The sequence below is a fragment of the Aricia agestis genome, chromosome 8 (genome assembly GCF_905147365.1).
Source record: "Aricia agestis chromosome 8, ilAriAges1.1, whole genome shotgun sequence".
In the NCBI taxonomy this organism is placed as follows: Eukaryota; Metazoa; Arthropoda; class Insecta; order Lepidoptera; family Lycaenidae; genus Aricia; species Aricia agestis.
The window spans coordinates 5,131,998-5,158,597 of NC_056413.1; the positions used below are offsets into that span (position 1 = coordinate 5,131,998).

The 26,600-nt window shown below is 37.5% G+C and overlaps 1 protein-coding gene and 1 non-coding gene across 2 annotated transcripts in view; one reads left to right on the forward strand and one right to left on the reverse strand.

Moving 5' to 3' along the window:
• Positions 1-26,600, forward strand: part of LOC121729288 (division abnormally delayed protein) — a 126,519-nt gene that overhangs the window by 31,972 nt on the left and 67,947 nt on the right. The gene's annotated exons all lie outside the window — the stretch shown is intronic.
• On the reverse strand, positions 14,115-14,187 carry Trnar-ucu. Its single transcript has one exon. It is a non-coding gene; the product is annotated as a tRNA-Arg (tRNA).

The following is a 26,600-nucleotide window of genomic DNA, read 5'->3' on the forward strand; positions in this document are numbered from 1 at the left end:
GAAAACAAGGGGCCTAAAGTATTCAAAACTTCATAATTTATTTACTACAAGTTTGGGGACCGCTAAAAGTTTGAAAATGTACCTCGCAGTTTGAAAGGGAAAATAATGGTAATTAGTAAGTCATTAAATACGAAGTTATACATTAACACAATTATTAGGAGATAAACAATTTTTATACTTACATAGTCACAGGGGTCACATAGTCGTCAAGACACAAGAACTTTAAATCATTTAATTTTGAATATAATAGACACCAGTATATTTAAATAACAAAATCAATTTTTCTTTTACGTCTTAAATAAAATCTATAAAAAATATATAAAATCAGTATGCTTAACAATTTTACTTAATGGTTCACCTAGGACCTGGACCCAGTCCAGGGGGGGTCATGACCCCTATATGCCCCCCCCCTGGATCCGCCCTTGAGCACAGTTTTTATTGCAAAAAATCTTGAGCCCCTAACTAAGTGGGAATATAGTTAGTAAATTAATAATGTTTTGTATAAGTTTCTAGTAGGAGTTATGAATAGGTTCATAGGACATGGTATGAACGTAGTATTACAGTCTATGGAACTTAGTATTATTATTATTATTAGACTCCATACATCTCTAACAGCTTCACATACATGATACAATGTATGTAAAGCACCGAACACGTGCGTTTGAATGAAACGTTTAGACACGTAAATTTATTTCAGCGAGCTGTGGACTTCGCAACACTAAACTAATGAGACCGCACATACACATACTCACAAACACACATACAAGTTGACACATGCACACACAAAACGAGCTAACCTAAATACGCGTTTATGTGCAATTATTTGTTAAATTTACGTGTATGAATTGCACGAGAGCTCTACACTTCATGCCTTTACAGTTTCCTGACTCTAGTGTGTGAAAAGGAAATATATTGCGTTTCAGCATTGTGCAGCAAGGAGCTATTATGTGTATGAAAATTGTTAATCTAATATTATGTCCTTTACATGATTTTGTAACTAATGGAGAGTAAAATCCTACTAATATTATAAAGGCGAAAGTGTGTTTGGATGTATGGATGTTTGTTACTCTTTCACGCAAAAACTGCTGAACGGATTTTAATGAAACTTTACAATAATATAGCAGCTTATACATCAGAATACCACATAGGGTTATATATTTCGTTGTTATGGATGCTCATGGCTGAATATAAATTACATTATGATTTCTACATAACAGGCCAGATGTAGTGTTCGTCTCGACGAAACTATGTCGTGTGGACTCTGAACTCGACATATGCTACGGAGATCTACTTACTAGGGAAACGCATATACTCCGACGAAATTAATCAGAGAAGATAGGAAGTACTCCTATCCATTAAAATTAATAGCACTCGTGCATTCAGATTCTGCTATATTTTGATCTGACATAAAGCTTCGTTAAGATTTCAAACAACAAATAACGTTGGTAAGTAGTTGAGTTTTGATCTTATTTTTCTTCTGATTAATTATGTTGCGAATACACCTCAACAATCCCTTGGGTACCTTTAAGATCATCTCTTTGGTTATCGCGGTTGATCCAGGAGATAACAGTGGCAAAATTTATTTAAAAAATCATAGAAAAACGAATCAGCTATATAGTAAACTCATGTCACGCTGTTTTATACGTAACATTCCACCCTCGCTTAATTATTTACCTCTGCTTTACCTTCATTATTTAAATCAAATTGCGCTTACATACTTAAAATCGAGAATAAAATATTATGTATAAAGCTTTAAAACGGAATCTAGGCGCCGGTTAAGTTGATGTAAGCGACATAAATGAGTTTATTATGGCTTATTGCGTGCTTAAACTAACGATGATAGCCACAAAAACTGCTCATATTATATCTTCTAATGGACTTGTGATACTTTAACCAGCTCGTATATTAACTAGCTCTTAGGGGCAATTCATACTAGCGCATGGTTGAACCATTTACCAGTCCTTCATTTTTTTTAATATCTTCAATAAAATGTGTCTTATGAAATCCTTTGATTATATACTTTCCGTCGAAAAAAATAGTGCCCAACTGTTGGACACAACGCCGCGATTCGCCCGTCAGTGCTATTTGTGACATCACTGAATACGCACGCCACGCGCTTGATAAAAGTTGTTAAAAAAGTGATTGAAAATGGCGATTTGGGTGTAGTATATAATCAAAGATGAAATCCTGTAAGGACAGTCAAATTTCAGAAAGCATCTTGGCTAAACAGCCAGTGACTCAAATTTTAAATTAAGCCATAGCATACACTCTTTTGTATCAAGATCGTAAAGCACATAATATTATATTCTTTTTTAAAATCGGTAATCGACACAGCTGGAATGCTTATTATTCGTGAAAATGTTATATCACTATTACAGAATTTGTACGCTCTATTCTGCTCTATCTGCCTCTTATAACTTGATGGTGATCGTTTTCACAGCTCTGTGGGTCAGAGTTCAATACATGTAGATTGTAGACAATTTACTTTACATATTGTCGCCCATATTGTCACTTGTGTTACTAAATTGTCCACTTTCGTGATGCTCTGTTTGCGTGGGTTTTATATCGTAAACATTTCACATTATGTTGATCATATGATGTGAAAGCATCTCATGTTATGGTCGACTTCAAGATTTTAACTTAAACAGCCGAACATAGGTCCTACTCCTTTATAGAAATCGGTTAATAAGTTCTTAGATAAAAGACTTTTAATTATTATTTTCCTCTTTTTACTGCCAGGGGGATACCTTTTTAAAAGTTTTTGGACTAACTAAATATAATGTAAAAATTATTATTGCTCTAATAATAAAATCATTGTTTCAGGTATGTTCAGAGCTGGAGGAGTAGCCAAGTGGTAAATATTAATAAAGAACTTTAGGGTTTATAGAGGCTTAGGAGGATATACGTAAAAGTACAAAAAAAATGTGTGTAAAAATTGTTTGCATACAATTTATTGACACTTCAGTTGTTAAAATCAGACTACTTGTTTAGAGCTACTATGGCACAAACACATACGTATATTCTTCCAAAATTATTACCATTTTTTTGGCTGCGCAGACGGGTAAATATATTTTAAGAATATTTACATTTTCGGCTGCGGCTCGTCGATATTCGGATTTGCAGATTATGTCCGCCTAATACTTGCATATAAAAGACCGTATTAACTTCATATAGGGCCGTACGTGCGAATTTACACCGTCATATCGGATTTTAAGGAATTGGGTTTCTATATTTAGCCATTTTAAGGGTCTATTGCGCAGTGAAGGTGTGTTCCAAAACTGTTACAGGATAAGCAGTTTGATATAAAAAGATTCGATTAGCAAGTATACTGCTTAGAGTTTAGGAACACATCCTTAACAAAAGCTTTGTATGAAAGCTCTGTATGAAGTATGAACTAATGAAGCGCATATTGTTGATTATTTTTCCGACCCAAATATCGACCAATAGAAATGCACCATTCGACGTCACGTGGTACAACCTACATGGTATTATACTGATAATTTTTTGAAAATTTTCTCTGGTAGTTGCTATATATAAAAGACAAACACGTCAAACTGACAGGTTGAATTAAATTGTGTCTCATGGTGCAATTATATTGGCCGACATTTGGGACGGAAAAATAATCCCCCGAATACCACACGAGCTTCAAAATTATCTGGCATTTCCCTCAAGGTTCCCTGCAAACAAATAAAGTCGTCAAGTTTTTCAGGAAAAATCACTCGCGCTTCGCGCTCTTGATTTTTTAACCTGAAAAACTTGAATCCTTCATTTGTTTGCAACGAACCTATCGGGAAATATCCGATAATTTTGAAGCTCTTGTGGTATTATAAGTGATAATCGAATGACTTTAATTTAATAAATATTTGAATAAGGCATTAAAAACACACTGATTCATAGGCTAGTAAGTAGTACGTTACGTAAGGTACCGTACAAGATGTACAGAAAATAATTGCATTGTTGAAGACAGTGCGGGCTGAATGCTGCTCCGACGGGCGACGGCGCCCACGCGGTGCAAAGACCCCGCAGATGGAATCAATCCAAGTCGCGTTTTGCTAATATACACTCTTTAATCAGTTTCTTCGTTTCAGAACATTCATTTGCGTAATTGGTTAAATTGAATGTGACAATTTCATTACTCTAAACTTTAGAAAGGTACTTAGGCTGGATAATGGATTATTATGCGTCTGCGCGAACGCGCGTTTTGGCCGCTACACCGCGAGATCACAAGTATGTAACGATTCATTTAAAAAGCGGCGCTTTCGCGCTGTAATTTATGTACAATTGCTGGTGATCTCGCGGTCTAGCCGCCAAACCGCGCGTTAGGGCGAACGCATCCACTTGCACAGATCCAGGGTAAAGTTAATATCGGGTTGAATTTGGGGTTGATTCAGACCACAACGCGACGCGTAGATGCATTTCTTAATTTATATGGACTTAATTTATACGTCTCGTGCAATTGAAATTTGTCAAATCCATACAAATTGATGCCGCACCGCGGCTCGCCACGCGTCGTCGCGTTGCTGTCTGAATTGACCCTAACCCTATAGGATTTGGATCATTGCAAGCGCCATGTCTAATGTCACTTAGCCTCGCTTTACGTCAAATCACATACATTTCTGCTACACTATCCGCTGTCGAAACTACAATTTGACTGAGTAGGTACCTTGTTATCTGCTTAATATACCTCTCAAACGATAAACAAAATAAAACCAAAGCGATACTAAAAGTACTGTCTGTCTCTCTTTTCAGACTCTCTGATTTTTCGTTTTGCTTAGAACTTGGCTAAAGCTAGAATTGCAGTCAACTAGCCGTTTGTGGGGTCAACCTTTTGAGTCCTGACTCCTTACCTTTATACAGCCTTCTTTCAATCTTTCTAATGGCGACGCTCAAAGAAAACACTTCCACATTTAAAAGGACGTATGAATGCAGTTTTAATTTGATTCCAAAGTGACCCTTGAGTATAATGAATACATTAGTAAGTGGCTTGTATTTAAAGTACTTTGGAGTGTAATTTTCAGAATAATAAGATGTCTGGGAACGAAGTGAGACCTAGTCCCATCGACGTGGGAGAGCCATGGTTCGGCACGAATGGGCCGGCTCGACCGGAGAAATACCACGTCCTCACAGAAAACCGGCGTGAAACAGCGATTGCGCTGTGTTTCGCCGAGTGAGTGAGTTTACCGGAGGCCCAATCCCCTTCCCTTTTCCCTTCCCTACCCTCCCCTATTTCCTTCCCTACCCTCCCCTATAATTCCCTTCCCTACCCTCCCCTGTTACCCCTTAAAAGGCCGGCAACGCACCTGCAGCTCTTCTGATGCTGCGAGTGTCCATGGGCGACGGAAGTTGCTTTCCATCAGGTGACCCGTTTGCTCGTTTGCCCCCTTATTTCATTAAAAAAAAAAAATGTCTAAGAGCTCATAGTCGTTTTGTGGCGCAAAATGCATAACGATATTGTTTAATTTTAAATTCGGTTATTTAATTATTATGATTATGACACATTGATGGTGATGTTTTCCGTGCTTTTTAGAAACAAATAGGTATTTATACTAGTTAATAATGAAATTTGACTAAAAGTTCTAGAAACTCAAACTAATAAAATTATCTCAAAAGTAGCTCAAAAAAGTTATTTTTAAGATGAGTATAACTTTAATTATTTGTTTGTTTCTAAGCCGTTAACAATATTTATTTGTTGGTTGCTTCTGAGTGGTCGTTGTCGGTGCAGGCTGCAGGCGAGAATTATCGCGAGGTATTATCTGCTGGCGATTTATTTCTTGCGGCTCACCCTTTGAATTAAAACGACCCTGTTCACATATTTCATACCGCTAGAGACTCCACGATTCTGTGTTCTCAGGGAATGCTATTCCAATATTATACATGTGAAAATGTGTTTGTTCGTAGCCGCTTCACGCTCTGAACGCTGTACCGATTTTGATAAAAGAGACACTAATTCAATGTCGATAAAAGAGGTAGGACTCTACTACTCGCTTTATATCCAAACAGCTAATAACTAAATCGTAACCACAATTTTTCAGCTTATTTTACGTCTTCGATGCAGTAGAGTATTTTATAAAGTTCAACAGCCTGCAGAATTTCACGTAGTATTTGTCAAGTGCAACTCAAGGACAGCTCCTATATTTAGCCGGTGTGGCCAGTCTACACCTTTATCGTGGCCCATCGCCGCGTTCCTCGTGAGGAATGTCTGTCCCGAGTCCTTGGCTGGAAAGTGATATTTATGTCCTGTACATAAAGGTCTTTTAGCAGGTAAAATATTTGTGAACGGACGGTATGTAAATCGCGTGGTTTTGTGGTCGTTTTGCGTTCCGTTTGACGGCGCCGGCTCCGCGACTAATAAAATCGATAATTAGTTTCTGTTGTAAGATAAAGGTGTTTTCAAATGCAACTCTTTTCTACTTTTCTCTTATCGCTTTTTGTTACGTGTTCTTGCCATTCTTAAAGTATAAATCGGTGTTGACCGTCACGTTTGCTATGGCACTGACTATTGTGGTTAGAATTTTTTAACTTATTTTAATGAACAATGATCCTCTACTTTTTTATTAATTTTAACCTAATTTATAAATAACTACTTTCATTTTTTGTTATTATTTTGGATTTATGATAAGCATCGAAATAAACTGCTTTTTATGCTTCTTCTTTATAATTTTCATGACATATTTTAATAATAATAATAAACAATCATATTTTAATAAATCACGTTTCACTCGCGCTTAACAAATTACAAAATGAACTCTTAAAATACCTTTAAGATTCAATAAACGGGAGCGAGAAAAAGCGTTTTCAATTAAAGGCAATTAAAGGACCCGATATGGACAAAAACGACCCAATGACCCGAATTAACTTCGCCAATCGATCCGGCCCCGGGCTCCCGGACTATGATCGCTCTTCACACTCGATGAACAGCTATAATCATCTTATCATGTGATATTATTCATGTGAATAAAGTAAGAATATTTTAAATATTAAAAATTTAAATAAATTCACCTGATGGAAAGCAGCTACTGTCGCCCATGGACACTAGCAACAGAGTAGACAGAACTAAGTTCGTTCTGTTTACTCTGCTAGCATTTAGCAATGTCAGAAAAGTGCGTTGCCGGCTTTTTTTTGTTATACAAAATATATAATAAAAAGAGTAGATAAAACAGTTACTTCGTAGCGATCACATTTTTGACTGAATTTTTTTTGCTCCCCTTTAATTCTACTGTTTATAGTATACTTTACTGATGAAAACCAGTGGCATACTGACACGATTAGCGATCGATCGCTATTCCCACTTAATAGCCGGAGCCCTCCCGGCGACAAAAAGTCTCTTCATCCTGTAATTGCTTCGGCAGGAAACACTGTCGCGTTCTGAGAACTCAGCAGAATACCGACTTGTTACAGAATACGATCCCCTTTGGCTTTTACTATTCATACTAGTAATATTATACAATAATATGTGAAAGTGTGTTTGTGTTTTACCTCTTCATGCCAAAACCACTGAACCGATTTTGCTGGTTATGGAGATACTTTGAGGCCCAGAAAAGGACATAGAATACTTTTTATCCCAAAAAGACAAAAAGAAAACTTTGAAAGGGGTGACAGACGTGCGAGTAAGTACGCGGACTTATGGCTCGACGATCTTAATCGCCTGTGTGTCAGCAAAGAGCCGCGAGCCGCGAGCCTGGAGGCATGGTAATCCAGAGTGAGCGATTCTCGTGTGTCACCGACGCGAGCCGAGTAAGTTCACGAACTTAAATCCCACGTTCTTTAAATTCGTACGTCTATCAGGCACTTTTATAAAATGACGAAAGTCTGACTGTCGCTGCTCCTTGGGCCATTAAGAGGATTCCACACCGCCCTTTTTTCCATACAAACGTTGTCCCCTGTTTCCTCCCTGGATAATGCAAGTAGAGTTATAATTTTTTTCCTGAATATCTACGGCCACTAATACAATGTCCCTATGTTTTCTTTTTTTTCATAATTTAATTATTAAATAAGATATGAACGTTCAAAAACCCAAAAAAATAGCCAGATTTTCCAGTGTGTTCAAACGTCCAGAAAACAGATTTGGCTAGATTATACAAAAAAAGCAAAACATAGGAACACAGCTCAAGCCTTTTTTTAAACTTTAATGAAAAAAGTACTTAAATCGGTTAAGTTTTGGAGAAGGAATCAGGGGACAACGAATCGTTGATTTTCTGGATTTTCTGCAGTTGTCTCTATCGCGTTCTGCGGTATAGGCTTGAGGTAAGGGAGACAGCTATAGATATTACACGTACTTTTTTTTCATTTCTCTAGCCCCTGTTGTATCCTCTTAAGGAGGTAAATATTTTAAGGTTGCGTTATATTTCTGAATATGAATTAGAGCGGATGATATAATAATAAATAATAAACTCGTTGAGCTCGGGAAGGGACCGATAAATAATGTGACCTATAAAACATACTGTTTTAGCATTTATATTTGGAACACATCAAAATCTATTTAGATCGTTTTGTTTCCGTTTGTGAAATAATATTATTAAGTGCCAATTTATTCTAATAGTAAATTTAACTGCAATACTTTCACGCTAGCATCAGCACCAGCATAGACAGTAAACAAAAAAAATTATTCGATATTTGACAAACGAAAGTTTTATTTGATACTAGCGACCTGCCCCGGACTCGCATCGGATATAAAATATATAGTCACTGAAAAAATGATTAAAATCGATTCAGCAATTTTGACTTGTATTCATTATTACGTTATCACATTATGACATTAGAAACCCCAACAATAGCAGTATTTTTCCACTATTTAGTTACTGTTATTGTAACCTTCCTCTTGAATCACTCTTGAAAACCGCATCAAAATCCGTTGCGTAGTTTTAAAGATTAAAGGAAACAAAGGGACATGAGGGAAAAAAAGCGACTTTGTTTTATAATATGTATAGAAATGACATATTATGTGCATCATGTCGGAGTTTAGTCGGATTATTTACTGTATGTCCGTCTTTTGCGTAATATTTCCTATGCGAATATGTATATTTAATTTTATTAACTGCTTAATATTTCTTAGCGCAAAAATCCGGGGTATTCTAGAGCTAAGAAATATGCACTTAAATTTGAGCTGACTGTAATATTATAATTATCTGCGCACACGCATATTTCAAGTTGACCGCAGCTGCGGCGAATTGTAATGCCCGGGCCGCACCTGAGTAGTGTAAAACGATACCATTGGACGATCTGCGTGTATCGTCCAATGATATATCGTCTCATAGCACAAAGCTTCGTACGATAGACGCATGTGCGGCCGCGGCATAACGCAAAGGTGCAGTTGTGGCCTCAGGCGTGCTGGTGGGTGGGAACTGGGAAGTATGAAGTACCCTTATATATTTAGTTATTGCATGTTTTATTGCGATGCGTCTTTGTCTCACTTTTTATATTATATAGCTGCGAAAATGAGGACGGAGAGTCAAGTGTGCAACTATTTATTTAAAATTAAAATGTTTAAATATAATTATTGGTTGCGGCTCTGCCCACACATTTACCAACTCTACATAATTTTAGTGTAAAATTATGAGGATAATAAGTGCGATGAATAAGGCTTTTTCTAGAACGATGGTATTTATACTGTATTTCCATTTCATAGCAGCGGGTATTTATTATTAATATTTGATATAATAATCACGTTTAGCAGAGGATGTGTGAGTACTGTAAACATGCCAACCCGCGTATGAGATGTGTTCAAATAATGAGGTGGTTTCGGAGAAGCATGCGTTTAATATGCGAAGTAAAAGCACGCACGATCGTGAGTCAATGCCTTGATTCAAAGATATGCTCTTGATTTTTCTTGAAAAATACATGTTAGGAGAGTTCTATGATATAATGTATTTTTTATAACATTAGAAAGCAACTACCGTGGCGTCGTCCATGGACACTCGCAACATCAGAAGCAAGTGCTTTGCCGGCCTTTAAGGCGAGGATAAACCTCAATTTGTTATTCCGTGACTCCCGGTTTACCTAGTTCCAATATAATAACAAAAATGTAAAAAATATGAGATATAAAGTACAATATTTAAAATACCTTAAACCATAAACATTTTAATAAAACGTAATACTTTGGCTGTAATTAATTTACAAACTCACCTCGAAATATCGAAGTATAAGTACTAACTAGGAAAATTATACATTTTATCTGAATAAATTGTTAGTAAATCTATATTAAAATCTTCTGAACCGAACAATTTTGTTTCTTAATATTTATTTCCAAAGATATTTAAAAGAAAACATGAAAAATAGAGAAGATCCGCCCCTAGTAACTACAGTTTTATGCTAAGCTAAAATGAATCTTATTGCGATGTGTATACGATTGGTCTTTGGTTGTGTGTAAGGTTATCGTTTTGGATTGAGATTGATCCCCGCCTTAAGAGGAAATACGCACTCTTATTAAAGGTTAGGTTAGGTAATTGCAACATCATCAATACGTTTCTCAATCCATCCATATCAACAAAATAGTTCCAAATAACCTGTGCAAATAACTATAAAGGGCACGTCAAACGGCCCCACCGTTTGACGTACTTTATGCCTCGACAGTCGATGTGTCATTTCTATGGTTTGCCTGCAGTAAGCAGTAAACTGTCAATAACTCAATACAGTATGAATTTTACTGCGTTGCAGCAAATTTGATGCTAAACCTAGATTCCCGTTGAAATATGGCCTTAGTTTAGGAACTCTATAATATTATGACGTATTGTCGAGGAAGGCTGAAGTCAAAATGGCAACTTAAATTTATTGTTGCAGGTTTCTATCTCCAATCATTTTCGGTTCTAGTTGAATATTAAAGCGACTAACTTTGATTTTTTTAGGTACCTACTAACTAATAGGTAGGTAGGGTTAAGTAGTTTTAGGCTGGTATAAATAGTCAGTACTTAAGATGCGACCCGGTCTCAAGACGCGGGTCGGCTCTGTGATTGGTCCAAATTTTGACAGCCAACCAATCACAGAGCCTGAACCATGTCTTGAGACCGAGATGCATCTTGAGTACTTACTGACTATTTATACCAGCCTTAGTGTTAACTTTTTCAGTCAAACTTTTTCCTGATTCTTTAGAAATCGGACGTATTTATTGAACATTTCAAATGTTAACATTTTGCCCTCTATCGCAAAATCATAAAAGGTTTCTAAATTGAATCAACCATTAGCCCATCATTAATACAGTATTATATCGAGAGTATCATGTCAGGCTATACTTAACGTCGATACCGTAGTTTTTGCCGTCATGTTTGTGATTAATAGCATATTGCTATACATAACTAATCACGTGCCAGTAATTTGTTATTTTACTTAGTTATAATGTACAACTTAATCTCTATTTTATAATAATAATAGATGACACTTGTAAATCTGCTGCGCCAAAATTCGTTTATCGCATGGGCACCGTACATTTTTCCAGGGTGAAAAGTATCCTATCCCATACAGAGTTTTAAGAAAATCGGCTCAGAAGCTTGGACATGAAGAGAGAGAGAGAGAGCTCAGAGAGTCAGACAAAGAGACAGACTCTCTGAGCTCTCTCTCTCTCTCTTCTTTGTGTTGTGCTTGTGACACACCGATACTAATTTTACTGTTTTAAGAGAAAACTTAGTTAAGTTGGATACATTTGTGAACTGATCGAAAATTAGTAGACTCTACCATACGGCGTAAAATGTATGATTACTGATTACTCGATTGTTTTATTGTCCTGCAAAGTACGGATGACCTCATCTCTACAAGTTAAGGCGCAACCCCAAAAACGTTAGGCCGCGTTTGGACTATGACATAAGCTGTAATACATTACGTAATAATATGCTAGCATCAATGCTATCTGCTGCACATATCAAGGATGTATTACAAATTGCAAAAAATATGGCGCGAAGTCGGCGGCGCGTGACATCTGTCAAGTCGGACAACAATGGACGCCATTTTTGCCGTCGTTATGATTTGCATAATTCGATCGTATCGGGAGATGTAGATGTTTGTGATTAACATGCTAAATGCTAATACAAAGACCAGGTGTGGCTTGCCAGTACTTGGAACATTTTCTAGGGTTTCTTTCAAAACGATTTTGAATCAATTTGTCTTGGTACTGATGTCTCATGTCAGATTTATTATGTCAAAATTGGATAAATTTTTTATATCTTCAACAATTAATTGCGCACAAGAATTATCACAGTTTTAAAAGAAAGACAACACATTTCAAAAACTACTAAGGTGTTTTAAAAATTCTAGACTACCTGTATTCCAATATTCCGAACCGCTTTTCTGGCTTGATATCAATTTGAACTTTGACATTAACCTACAAAGTAAGTAGCAAGATAAGCGGGGCTTGCCAGTAGCTGGCACGGTGACGTAAGGGCGGTAGGATATGATCAATCATGTGTCACCTATTGAGTATGGAGTTCGATTATCATTCAATTAGAACTTGGCACATCGGTTGGGTTCACATTAATATTGATAACTGTAGGACAATGGGATTGTGTAACAGAGTTATTTTGTTTACCATGTTGGCGTTTTGACCTTCAGATTTCATATTCAAAATAACCTAATCCTATCAGCGGGGCTAAAATGGTCACATTTAGCAATTCCTCTCAATCAATTCAGCAAATGAATTGTCAAAACTGTCAAACTGACAAATGTCAAAACAGTACAAAAAAAGAAATGAATTGCAAGCAGAGTTGCATTTTGCGATTTTAGAAAAATGAATCATGTTATGGTTCATATCATGATTCTTCAAGGCGACCATTTTAGCCCCGCAGTAGACTTTTACACCTTCCGAGTAGAGTTGGTCTACTCGGTAAGTGTGATCAGGCCCTAAGGGTTACGGCTTGGACTACGGAATATTTTCAAGGTTTATTATTAAATACTAGATGACGAACGCAACTCCGTTGCGCTAAATTAGTTTATCACGTGAGAACGGTACATTTTTTCGGGATAAAACCTATGTCCTTTCCCGGGACTCAAAGTATCTCTTTACAAAATTTCAGCCCAATCGGTTCAGCCGTCTAGGCGTGAAGTGGTACAGACAGACAGACAGACACACTTTCGCACTTATAATATTAGTATGGATGAAGGTAAGTATACATTTGGCTAATAATTTCTGCTCCATGTTTTTATGTTTTAAACTCTATAGTCTCCTCTTCTGCAATGAACTAACATTTTCTATTTAAAATACTTTTTACTCAAGTAAGACATTATAGACGCATTATAATATTACGATTTACGCCTCTACAACGTATAAAATTAAAATAAAGATAAGGCTTTTTTCTGAATAAATACTTTTATAAAGAAGAGACGAAGTAACATAACTCTGCGACCTTTACTTTGTTATTCATAACTTTATGAAACACCTGTGAGGGAACTCTCTGAATGCGGTTTATACCAAAGATATCAAAACTCCAGATACGGCACTATGTATATTTGACAGGTAAAAAACGAATACAAAATATAATATAATCATGTAGATGTGTTGATGTTTCGTTAGTTTAATTTAGGCATATTGCACATTATACTGATACGGACCACACCCATTATTATCATATTGTTGAATAGTGACTTTTATAATTATTTTATTCTAGGTTACCTAGATTACACAAGGTACACAGTACCTAGACTAGGTATTGTGTACCTACTGGTTAGCACTAGTGAAAAACTGAAATAATGAATAAAGTAAATTCGTACCTACCTCAAACCGCAAACGTCAAAACTTAAAATGGCCCCAATCTCCAAAATAGCGCATTTTGTTGCCTCGAATGCCATACTCGTATCTACTATGTAAACATCTACGGTTTTTACAGTACACCCTTTGACTTAGCCCTTGACATATTTCACTTGTGACAGTCCCTAACGAGGGTTCTGAAATGTTTTCCGTTTGCAACTGAACTTTTATTTAAAAGTCACGAATCCCATTTTCACGATTCTTACTTTAAATATGCTTCGATGTAATATTTTATTGATTGTATTCGTTGTTGATACTAAAATTATAAAGCAGAATTATTTCATTAGTAGAAGAAGTAGAGTCATTGATGTCGGTTTTTATTACTGTGACATAATAATTATAATATTATTATTCAACAGTAAATTTGTTAACACCAAAATAGATCGAGCATCCCTGGTGGGGATCGAACCCACGACCTTTGGATTAGAAGTCCAACGCGCTATCCTCTGCGCCACAGGGACGATGAACATATGTGCCAAAATACGATTTTGTTTAATGAGCCTATTTAGAATATTTAAATTAACAAATTAAATAATAGATCATTAATAATTTTAATGTATTTATGTAGCTTTTACACCTTTAAATATTCTTACCCAGCTGTTATTACTAGTTTTATGTAGAATGTTTTATCCTTGTTTATCTCAAGCGATAAGCAGTTCTTACTTCTATACAAGTTGACGCACGCAACTCCGTCGCGCCAAAATGGTTTTCACTAAGGCAACCGTACATTTTTCCGGGATAAATAGTATCTAGTATCCTATGTCCTTTCCCGGGACTCAAAATATCCCTATACCAAATTTAAGCTAAATCGTTTCACCACTTTGGGCGTACCAAGGACTTAACAATATACACCATAACATTGTAGTTAAAACCTCAACCTGTAACGGCCGTTCCCAATATTTGATCTATCTCTGGTTTTGCCCTACTAGAGATAGGAATAGCTCAAAATTGACATAAAATATATATCTCTAATGTCTAATGTGAGCTATTCCTATCTCTAGTAGGGCAAAACCAGAGATAGATCAAATATTGGGAAGGGTCGTAAGTAAATGAGTGTGTGTACGCATAGACATGCGTACAGCACCTCCCTCCTCTCCCACACTGCCTATGCGTACACTCACATGCAAGAACTTGCAAACAGCGCCACCCCACAAGCAATAATGTTAGCAAATTCGTGCAAGGCCCCTCACCACCATGCAAGTGGAAAACCTCGACGCGCGTTTCGCCCCAACACCGGAGCATCCTCAGGATATTGACTCTACGAACAACTTGCGTCAAGTGACGCCTCATGCTATTAACTATTCATCCTAATTGTTAGGCTAAGCTGTCGCTCTTGCAGTTTGCACGCCATCATGCTGCGCTCTATATTTGTTCTCTTGCTTTTTGCTAGTTTTTCTCTATGCACTTTGGAAAGGGACCATGTTTTAGAGCTATAAGTTAGGCAAGCTGCATTATAGTTTTATAAAAACCGTGGAAAAATTTTACATTCTGATAAAACTTCCAGACAAAATAAGTCGTTCTGTAAGCAGTAAGATTAATGCATTGTATTGTTTAATATGAGTGTTGTATCTGACGTACGGTTTCCTTGGCATGGCCTGCATGGGGCCTCGCTGGCATCACACGGCCTGCATTACAATTATTTACAACGATATGCGCTTTTTCTGCGCGTGCGCCGCGGCCATCTTATAATTCCTGTTTAACAAACAATGAACGTTTAGTACATTAATTTCGTTTTAGCTTTAACCGGTCTGACTCGATAGTAATCCAGCTATACTAATATTGCGAATGTGTGTCTGTCTGTCACCTCTTTACGTCCAAACCGCTAAACCAATTTGGATGAAATTAGGCGTTGAGATACTTTGAGTCCCGGGAAAGAACATAGAATACTTTCCATTCCAGAAAAATGCACGGAGTTTTAGCTCAACGGAGTTGCCGGCGTCATCTAGTATTTACTATAATAATTGTGTGTCTGTTACCTCTTCACGCCCAAACCGCTGAACCGATTTTGATGTTTGCTAAAGTATCTCCATTCCCCAACTTTAAGTCGCGGGAAAGGACGTAGAATACTTTTTATTCTGGCAATATGTACGGTCCCGCATGAAAAACGAAATTTGGCGCAACGGAGTTGCTGGCGTCATCTGGTTAAAAAATCATTAACGGCTTTTATTTTACACAATGAATTATTTATAAGTAAATTTGATAAAAGTCGACATAAATAATGATTTTGCTACGGAAAGTTCATAATTTTCGCTGCATGCAGGCCGGACCATTTGCGGAGATATAAACTGAAAGGTCGTTAATATTTAATAAACCTGTAGCGGTACTAATGCCCCGATTCTACTATCTCGGATCGAAACTGTATTGTTGTATCAATACAATTTTCTCCAGGCTCAGTCATACTGCATAGTGCATACGGCTGACAGCAAAATAGTTCTCATAGGTATCCGTCAAACAAGCGCTGTCGATACTTGGTTTACTAGGCAATGGTGCTCCGGGAATGTGTGTGCTAATGCGTGTTAAAAAAACACCTCAAACCAAACATGAAATACCTGATTTACAAAGTTCTGACCAATCAGAACACGTTTGAAGTTAGTTTGACATTTCATGAGTCGCCATTTTGTATAATGACACCGAAGCAGTAGTAATGTTGGATGGCAGAATCGAAGCACTACAATCTGGACCTTTACAATGACCCAGCCCGCTATAGAAATGCTAATGTTCTCGAAAGTTCCATATTTGAACGTAATTGCTTGCCATAATACAGTAATAAACTAGTTCTAACAGTTGCATATGACTGCAAATTCTCATATTTAATTAGCGCCAGCGCGAATACGGACGCTGGAAATGACTCGAGTAACAAGTGAATACATTAATGAACCATGAACCTTATACTTAAATTACATAAATATAATATGTAACTAGATGACGATCGCAACTCCGTTGCGCAAAAATTCGTTAATTGCGCGGGAACCGTACATTTTTCCGGGATAAAAAGTATCCTATGTCCTTTCCCGGGACACAAAGTATCTCCATGCCAAATTACAGCAAAATCGGTTCAGCGGTTTGAGTGTGAAGAGGTAACACACAGACTGACAGTCACACTTTTGCGTTTATAATATTAGTAAGTAATAAGTATGAATACAGGGTTGATTGAGTATAAAGTTAGAGCAAAGATTAGAGCATTTTCTTGCAAATCTAGCCACCCTCTTCTTTACGAGTTAAGTGAGCGTCATAATATTATTATACTCTGTGAAAATATCTTTTATATTAATATTTCATGACATGACAGTGCACTTCTTGGGAATTTTATACCCTGGCGTATCCGGTTATAGCTCTACATAGAAAGGAGAGCTTTAGAGCTTAATATTAAATATATTTTAGCTAAAATACTTAGGGACTATGGGCACTGCGAATTTTAACCGCAAGGATTTGACTCTCGCTAATTTATATCGCGAAATTTTTACCGCATGTGCGGATACTCGCATAAGATTGAATCTGTTAGATACAAAATTGCGAAAAAAAATCCACGCAGTTAAAATTCATATATTCATAGCCCTTATTTTGTAGTAGGGGTAACAGGAAACGAGAAGAATCGGGGCGCGATTTGACAAATTAAAATATGTCAAATAAGTAACATGAGGCTGTTTGACGTTTTAACGTCTCATCTCGTCTTGTCTCGTTTCGATGAGTGTATAATTTTTTACAGCGCGTTTAAAAACACGTTACACAAAATTGCGTTCAGAAAAAGTCGGAAAGCACCTGAGTATGTCGTCTTTTATGTTACAGAGTATTATAAGCCTGTATAATGTCTCCCATTCACGGGGAAAAAGCCGGTTCAATGTACGCCCGCCCTTAATTACGAATCGATTTTCAGCACCTGTCGTCTTCCACGGATTTATTGACTGCTCACATAAATGTCAAACATAATTTATTTCCGAAAAGTTTCTGAAAGTTTTCCTTTCAGAAACTTTTTGAAGTCCCTGTGGTTGAAAGTTGAAACGACGTGAATGTCTACGAGCATAATTCCTTGAATTTATTTTATGAATAAAATTTACTTCATAAATTATTATGAAGTACACTTTATTTGTAAATAAAATCAGAAATATAATTATGTATTAAATTATACTGAGTTTTCTGTATGCTAAAGAGGACACTTACTTACAACTCGACATTTCGACTTTTATATGTATAAAAATAAATTCTCTCAAGCATGATAATTTATTCAGAATCCAGCTCATGTCATGTCGCTCGCTTGACATGCTCTAGAATCAGTGAGAAATTGACTAAATTATTCACGATTTTCACGATTGTTCGTTCCGTTATCGTTATAATACCTCTTTTCCTGTTATGAACGACGTTGAGTTCGAATATTAAGGTGACGCCGCGTTAAAGTAAAAAATCGTGTTGGATATGTTTTAGATGGCTTGTTTGCAAAACAAGAAATGGAACAGCAAGAAATGGAAAGGGCGTAAGCGACAAAATGGTTTTTGTCGCGTAATTTAAAAACCATAAATATATTTCATATAAGCTATGGGCATATTAAATAAAGTGTATGCTTGAACCAATCTATGTACAAATTTTGGAAGCTTAAAATACTATCCTCTGTTGGTAAAATTAGAATCCCTTTTCTTATAGAGGTCTTTTTGATTGATTATTCTGTGTCATAAAAGTTGACCAATCGTGTTATGCTATGGGTAATTCAAAGATAAAGACATGATGAATACTGACACTGAACTTTAATTTCTTAGCTTTAGTCACTGCTGAGAAAAATCGATATCGCTGCCTGCCAAATTATCAAGGCGTCGCCTTAAGAACTCGACTTTTTGTAGCGCTATAATTTTGCTTATAAAACGGGACCGTACATTTTACCAGGATAAAAACTAGCTCTGGATGTTACCAGCGGTTTAAACGTGAAGATGTAACAGGAGGAATCATTTTTTACAATAGAAGACTAAAATTTCGAAGACTAAAATTAGGGTAGATAATAAACTTTCAAGAAGAGAGTGTATTCCGAAATAGCAAATTCTGGTGTTGCGAGTGTCCATGGGCGACGATAGTTGCTTTCCATCATGTGACCCGTTCGCTCGTTTGTCCCCTTACTTTATAAAAAAGAAGAAAGTAACGCAGAGTCATGAAACGCTACGTCGTTAAACAAAATGGCCGATCCGCGTAATCCTGATTTCCGACCCACTTAAACTCAATACATAATGCACACCATCAGCTATTCTTGAGGTTTCGGGATGGCCAACATTACGAGTTACGACCAACATTAGATCAGTTGGGTCATAAGACCCAATCTAAAAGTGTTTCAGTTGGTAATAGTTTTGGGTATTTTTTTTTGGAACAGCAATTTGCTTGCTTAAAAAAATTTTTTAGTTTGTCGGTTGGTTGTGGGACAAAAAATCGAAATTGCGAAAATGCGCTACGTACTCGTATTATATTCTTAAGATTTAGCCCCAATTTCACCAAGGACTGTTAAAGTTAATGCTCGAATTAGAATCACGTTACTTCTCTCGTGTTTCATATGAACGAAAGAGAAGACATGACATTTTAACAAGCTGTTAATATTAACAGACGTTGGTAAAATTGGGCCTTAAAGATGTAACCATATCACATATGTAACTTTCAAGACCGCTTAATTTTATGATTAGGGCCGCACTATTTAATGATGAATTAACTTCAATTTAATGACGAGTTTGACAAATAATGTATGGGGTTTATGTCAAAATCTTCAGTTCATTTCAGTTAAGTATGTAATTATTTAATTAAAATTCATCTCTAAGTGCAGATATATGCCAAATACTTTGGATTCTCTGTACTCTATTTAAAGTATTTTTTATATTCTAAACCTGTTGAGTCAAAATCTAGAATCAGGGACAGATTCTCGATTTTCGTCCCTAGCTCGTGTGACGTGTCATAATTTAATCGGCAGACAAATGTGAAATGCCGCCATTTTGTCTGGCACAAAGGTAATCTGAGCGCTAATCTGAGTCATGCGTCTGTCAACACCATCCATGCCCGCTCAGTCTCCACTTGATACGGGCTGATTTTATTGCCAATTAAGGCATTAAGGCTAATTTGAGTTTAGATCCTTTTTTGACGATGTTCATTCATATTTTGCGTTTCTTTCTTTAAAGCGTTATCAACCGTGTCCGTAGATATTATATTAGTTTACGAATAACCAAGGAATGTTTTAAATAATATCTTTGTTTATGCTGTTTTAATCACATATTATGTTTTAAAAGGCTGTTTCAATTGCCTATTATTATTATCGAAATAAACAAAAGCATAGGTAATTAGCAAATTAAAACAACATTCTATTATTATGAATTTGCAAACTAGAAATTCACTCATTTGTATGCAGTTTTAAATGACCATTGAATCGAGTCAATATTCATACAGCAAATACGCTGATTGGTTCGAACAATACACGAAGCTTTGCAAAAAGAAAAAATATATTATTTTGCTCCGGGTTAAAACGCGGACATTAAAGTTTGAAATGCTGAAATACATTTGAATAATACAAACGAGCTCTCGTGATGTTAATTGTTCGGGTACATCGAGCTACAGGCTGTTGGCGCTTTGAGTGTGTCATAATGACGCTTTATGCTGCAGTATGTAGGACGGTCGATCAGGGCCTGGGATCGAAATTTGCACTCAAAATAGGGCAATTCACCCGCGGAGACAATTGAAATAAAACGCTTCAGAATCGCGCGGCGAAAAAGATCGGATGACGCCGCCCGGGCACGCTAAAGTGGCTTCTACCACGAGGATTTAAGGGTTCAGTTCAGGCGGATCGGTCGAGCGCTGATGCAGTTTACAGGTCAGCCGTCTGTGCAGTTCTCTTTTTGTTTTGACTGCGAACAGTTTTATTTTAAATCTGCGGCCCTAACGAAGCGATCTTGTTACATGCGCCGCGGCCGTGCGACTGCGAAACCGACGGAGCATTGTGTTTCATATTATTTGGTATAATGATTCGTAATTTGTTTTAAATTGATGAAGTCTTTTAAATTGGAAGCGAAAGATGAACCTTTATGACAATATTGTTTAGTCAGTAACTTTCCTTTCATTCCTATCATTTTCCTTTGTGGATTCAATTTTCAAATCCTTTTAATATAAATCACCGAAACTTGAATAAAAAAAATACTTATATGTAAAATATATATGTATATTATATACTAATTGATTAGTATTGTGAATTAATTGAGAGTGACCATTATTATATACTATTTCAAAAATTTTGAAGCCCGCATCTCCGAATATTACCAATTAATGAATGTTCGGTAACTTCCAATAATAATTAATATTATGCCCACTTAATAGTTATTTCATTCATAATAGGTAATTTAGCTTAATTTTAAAGCAATGATTTTATGAGGGAAAAATAATATAACGTCGAGTAGTTTAGATAGATAGTAAAGAGAAAGAGCCCCTTAGACAAATTATCTTTCGTTAAAAACGATGACGAAATTCGTTATCAAAATGTATGCGGTTTGACATAAGTCATCGCTAAATGACATTTAGCTTTCGAAGACTAATGTCAAATCCCATACGTTTTGATAACGAATTTCGTCATCCTTTTTTAACGAAAGGGACTTTGGCTACACCCCAGTAATAACAATAGATTTATTACAACATGTCTTTCTAACTCCTATTCTCGAAGACAGAACTGCATGTCTACTTTTCTACCTACTATGAAAAACTACCGAAAGAGTTTTTTTTTTATTATTTTTTTTTATAAAATAAGGGGGCAAACGAGCAAACGGGTCACCTGATGGAAAGCAACTTCCATCGCCCATGGACACTCGCAGCTTCAGAAGAGCTGCAGGTGCGTTGCCGGCCTTTTAAAGGGGGAATAGGGTAATAGGGGAGGGTAGGGATGGGAAGGGAAGGGAATAGGGGAGGGTAGGGAAAGGAATAGGGTAGGGAATTGGGCCTCCGGTAAACTCACTCACTCGGCGAAACACAGCGCAAGCGCTGTTTCACGCCGGTTTTCTGTGAGAACGTGGTATTTCTCCGGTCGAGCCGGCCCATTCGTGCCGAAGCATGGCTCTCCCACGTACAGAAAAATACTTAAGTAGACCCAAACGACGGATTGATAAATCTGTTTCTGATTGATAAAAGGATCGAAATACTAACAGATTTTTAGGAGAAAATCCTAAAAATCTGTTCGTATTTTGATCCTTTTTTATCGTTATGGTAATGTTAAGCCAGCAGGCTACTTGCAGCAGCAGGTCCTTCTTTTCTCAGGTGACAAAAATTCACGAGACCTATACAAATAGTCGGCTTGTAAATTACAGTATTGACATGTGAGGAGAGTCCTGGCGCATTGTTCTCAGGCATTCGCGCCGGCCGGTTCTAATACCGCCCGAGGTCTTTTTGCCCTTTGATTATGGAAAAAAGGGCCGCCTCGTCTCGCTGAGAGTATGGCGGATTAAATTCCAGGTGATGTTGATACTAGCCGACAAAATTAAACTCCGCAAAACCAATCAATTAAGAATTTCGATTGGCCGGACACGATTGCGTAGAATATAATATGCCGAGACAAAGGAATAGAGGAATTCGATGGCTGAAATTCAGACACGGACGCTGCTAAGAGGATTACTTTTGGGCTAGATTCTACATGATGATGCTTCTTATTCAGGACATACAGAAAGATAAGAATTGTTCTATATATTTTAATAACGGGTTGCACTTCGGAAGTTCATCGGCCGTAATAAATGAAAGCGAAGCAGCAGGAGTAGGCGACAAATATACAACCATCTCTCTTACGCCATGCCGGTGGTCTACTCAGTACTCACCCTTCTCATGAATTTTCCATCAGCACATGTCCTGAAGCGAGCTTAACAATTTTTGTCCATGTCTAAAAACGCTGCGTCGCTAAAGAAGTTTTCACCCTCAATGATTCAAATACACAGATCACTTCAAACGTGTACACTTGAAAATTAAAATACATAATACGGTCATAATACTGTGCGAAACTGCGTTCAGAAATAGCGGCGTCGGGTAACGACACCGGACGGATTTAGAGTTAGCAGAACACCGCCAAACAGTCTCACTCGCACCACTCACACAGTAATACACTCACACCTCGCGCACAGATTATGTACTTAGCGGACTGTCGGCAACACTCGTACAGTCGGCAACACTCGGTGTTGAGTTGATGAGACACAAAATGTCGCGTTAATACTAACCCTCGTCGTTTCGACGAGCCATGGCTCGTAACTTCCCACACGCCGAGTCCCGCGAAGGGGCCCCGGGTGGGAAACCATGTCCAGGGGCTATACCCCTCTGCATGGGAAAATACTATTTTGTAGATACCGTTTTAAGGGAAAACCCCCGCGACAAAACGCGGGGAAAACCATGAAAAGACCGATTACACGCCTGACCAGGCCCCAATCTATCATCAGACGCAGCAGGTTAACCAGGTGGTGCGTGCGGGCCCCGGCCAGGACCAAGGGAACGTGTATGGGTCCACTCCCGCACACACCACTACTACCACGCCTGCGGACCAAAGCGACCTGGGAAATAATTTAGGGGGAGTACTTCCATCCCCGGCCTTTTTTATTATTGGCGGACGGGGGGAAGTGGCTAGGAAGGACGAGCCATGGTTGCTGGTATGGCGCTTATAGCCCCCCCCCCCACGTACAAAATGCTACCGTCCATCGCAAGGGCAACGGGTCGACAGAGATTAGCTAGCTGCTAAAATATGGAAGAAGTGCGATCGCGCGAGCAAAAGATAGAAATATTTTTTTTAAACCGCGTCGTCGAATCGACGAAGGTTAGTAATCTAGGGTTAAGTTATCAAGTTAAGATTTCCAAAGCTATAAAAGTTTTAAGCCTACCGAATTACCACACAAAAATTACAGCATTCAGTATCTAATAAAATATATATGAACAAACAATAACTTAAACAATTAACATAAAAGAATACAGTATCGAGTTTTACGGTTGTATCATAAAAATAATAAACTATTAACCAACTGCGATGCGCCCACAAATGTCTGTTCCAGTTTTATAAACCACATAAAATGAAGTTTATTCCGCTACTAGTGTGGCTTCCCTCGTGAACATTGACAATTGACATACTCTCTACAACCTCTAAAATTATCATTTTATAATATATTATTTAAATATTATACCATCTAAACCTTTCGCTTGAATCACTCCAAAATCTCTCATCTATTAAAGAAAACCGTATCGAAATCAGTAGATAGAGTAGTTGTAATGATATACAGGGAGAAACCGGCGTGAAACAGCGCTTGCGCTTTGTTTCGCCGAGTGAGTGAGTTTACCGGAGGCCCGATTCCCTTCCCTATCCTCCCCTATTCCCTTCCCTTCCAATTCCTACCCTCCCCTATTACCCTATTCCCTCTAAAAGGCCGGCAACGCACCTGCAGCTCTTCTGATGCTGCGAGTGTCCATGGGCGACGGAAGTTGCTTTCCATCAGGTGACCCGTTTGCTCGTTTGCCCACAGAAACACAAAAACAGACGAAAACTACTCTGTCTTACAATAATCATCATGACTAACGATATATTTTTTATTTCAGGTAATTGTTGGTGTTTGGCGACGAAATACGCTCAAAGGCAGTTTGACGTTACAACCATACAGGTTAATTTTATTAACACTGCACAAAAAATACATTTTTTTTGCTGTCGGTCCGTTAATTTCAATAATTCATCCACTCATTATAGTATGTACATTGTTTTTACTTGCATGCCAGCGCAAGCCAGCGCCGCGAGTGTCCTCTTATACGGCCAGTATGGATACGCACTTTAAATATTTATCTAGTTTTTATTGATCGTTGAATACCTCTAATTAACTTGCTAAGAGCTACAAAACGCTCCTGTACGGCTCCAATGTAAATATTTACACGACGTAGAAATTTTAGATTGCTTCTCTACGCTGATTGTAAACTATAAGTTGTAAATGTTGCTGTAAAAGATTGAACCAGTGCAAATCTTACGATTGACCAGAAAAACTTAAAAAAAGATAAATCAACTTTAGAAAGTAAGAGTTAGAAAATGTTTCCGATTTGAATTATTTCCGACATTTTCTTGGTAAACTGACGGATATCTTGAGTTTTTTGCACAAGATAAATTAATAATTAACTACGTATAATGCTAAGTACCCACATACGGTTTTGATCGATAATTTTACTCCAAATCGAGTAATAATTACTGTGTGGACCGCAAAACTGACAGCTCGAAGGCTCGCATCGAGCCGCTCGAAGGATTGATGGAACCGGATCGAGCCGGATTGATGGAATGAAATATATCGATTTAGAATAAAACTATCGAGCAATGCTAAATGTGTGGACGAAAGCCCAAGCCGCGGGTTTTTTTCGATGTAATTGCTCGATTGAGCAAAACCGTATGTGAGTACTTAGCATAAGGAAGGGATAAGGGTTTACCTAATAGATTAAATTATGATATGAAATATCTACACCTTATAAAATATCTACTTGTTTTCAGAGTAAACTCTATAATCGTATAAAGACTTGAATTTAAATAGACTTTCTTAGTTCATCACTCATCAGTCATCAGTTTCCTAACCTTAATTGTAGAGTAACTCTACTCTTTTTTTTTATGAAATAAGGGGGCAAACGAACAAACGGGTCACCTGATGGAAAGCAACTTCCGTCGCCCATGGACACTCGCAGCATCAGAAGAGCTGCAAGTGCGTTGCCGGCCTTTTAAGAGGGAATAGGGTATTAGGGGAGGGTAGGGAAGGGAAGGGAAGGGAATAGTTGAGGGTAGGGAAGGGAATAGGGTAGGGGTTAGGGGATTGGGCCTCCGGTAAACTCACTCACTCGGCGAAACACAGCGCAAGCGCTGTTTCACGTCGGTTTTCTGTGAGAACGTGGTATTTATCCGGTCGCGCCGGCCCATTCGTGCCGAAGCATGGCTCTCCCACGTATAAATCTGCAATGTGTTTGAGTAAGGCCGACACAACTCTGGCGGAGTACGATGTTTATTCTGCTTGTTGTTTCGACGCCTCATTGGAGTATTCCATCCAAAGGCGTATCTTCATTAGCTACACTATCAGAACATTTGCAGCTCTTCCGCCACTCCGGAGTGCATTACAATCATTGGCTGCTCTATCTCGACTCTAATGCGACTTTCGCCGATAAAGGTTTATTCTTTTGGTAATTATGTGTTCTAAACTTTCTTCTAAAAGTCATTAATTTCTCACGACTAACAATATTTTTTAATCAAAGTCTGTAGCGCTACCTGTTTAAACAAATTAATACATTAGATGCCTGTGGGCGGCGCCGGCATCATATCTACAACGGGTTTCCATGGCGCCTCCCAAACTTATGGCTGTTGTAGTAAAATTCATGTATTTATGGTGATTTTATTCCGGGCACAGCACCACGTGCCTACCGGTTTTTATTGGATCTTAAAAGAAAGAATTTAATGTTTTTATTAATTAAATCTGAGTTCCTTAAGTTATAAAATATGGTCAAGTCGAAAGATCTATTTTCTCTAAAGCGTGAAGAGAAATAATAGTTTTTGTCCCGGAAAATGTACGGTTCCCGTGCGCAATACGAATTTTGGCACGACGGAGTTGCGGGCGTCATGTAGTAAGTATAATTAATTTATTTTCTAATGTTGTAAGTCGATGATGATGATGAACTTAACAAAGACTAATAAAATATGAGTTTGTGCTGGAACATAACAATAATTTAGTTTTACGCCGTTCTTAATACATAAGTGGTTCCTTCACCTCTGTTGTATTTCCATATTGTTGTTTTGTTTATTGGTCTATTAGCATATCGGTATTAGCTTCGCGCGTCTCCACGCATACATTAGGTACTTTGTAATTTTTTTTCAAACATTGTAAAATTAATATGAAAAAGTGGGAGTAAG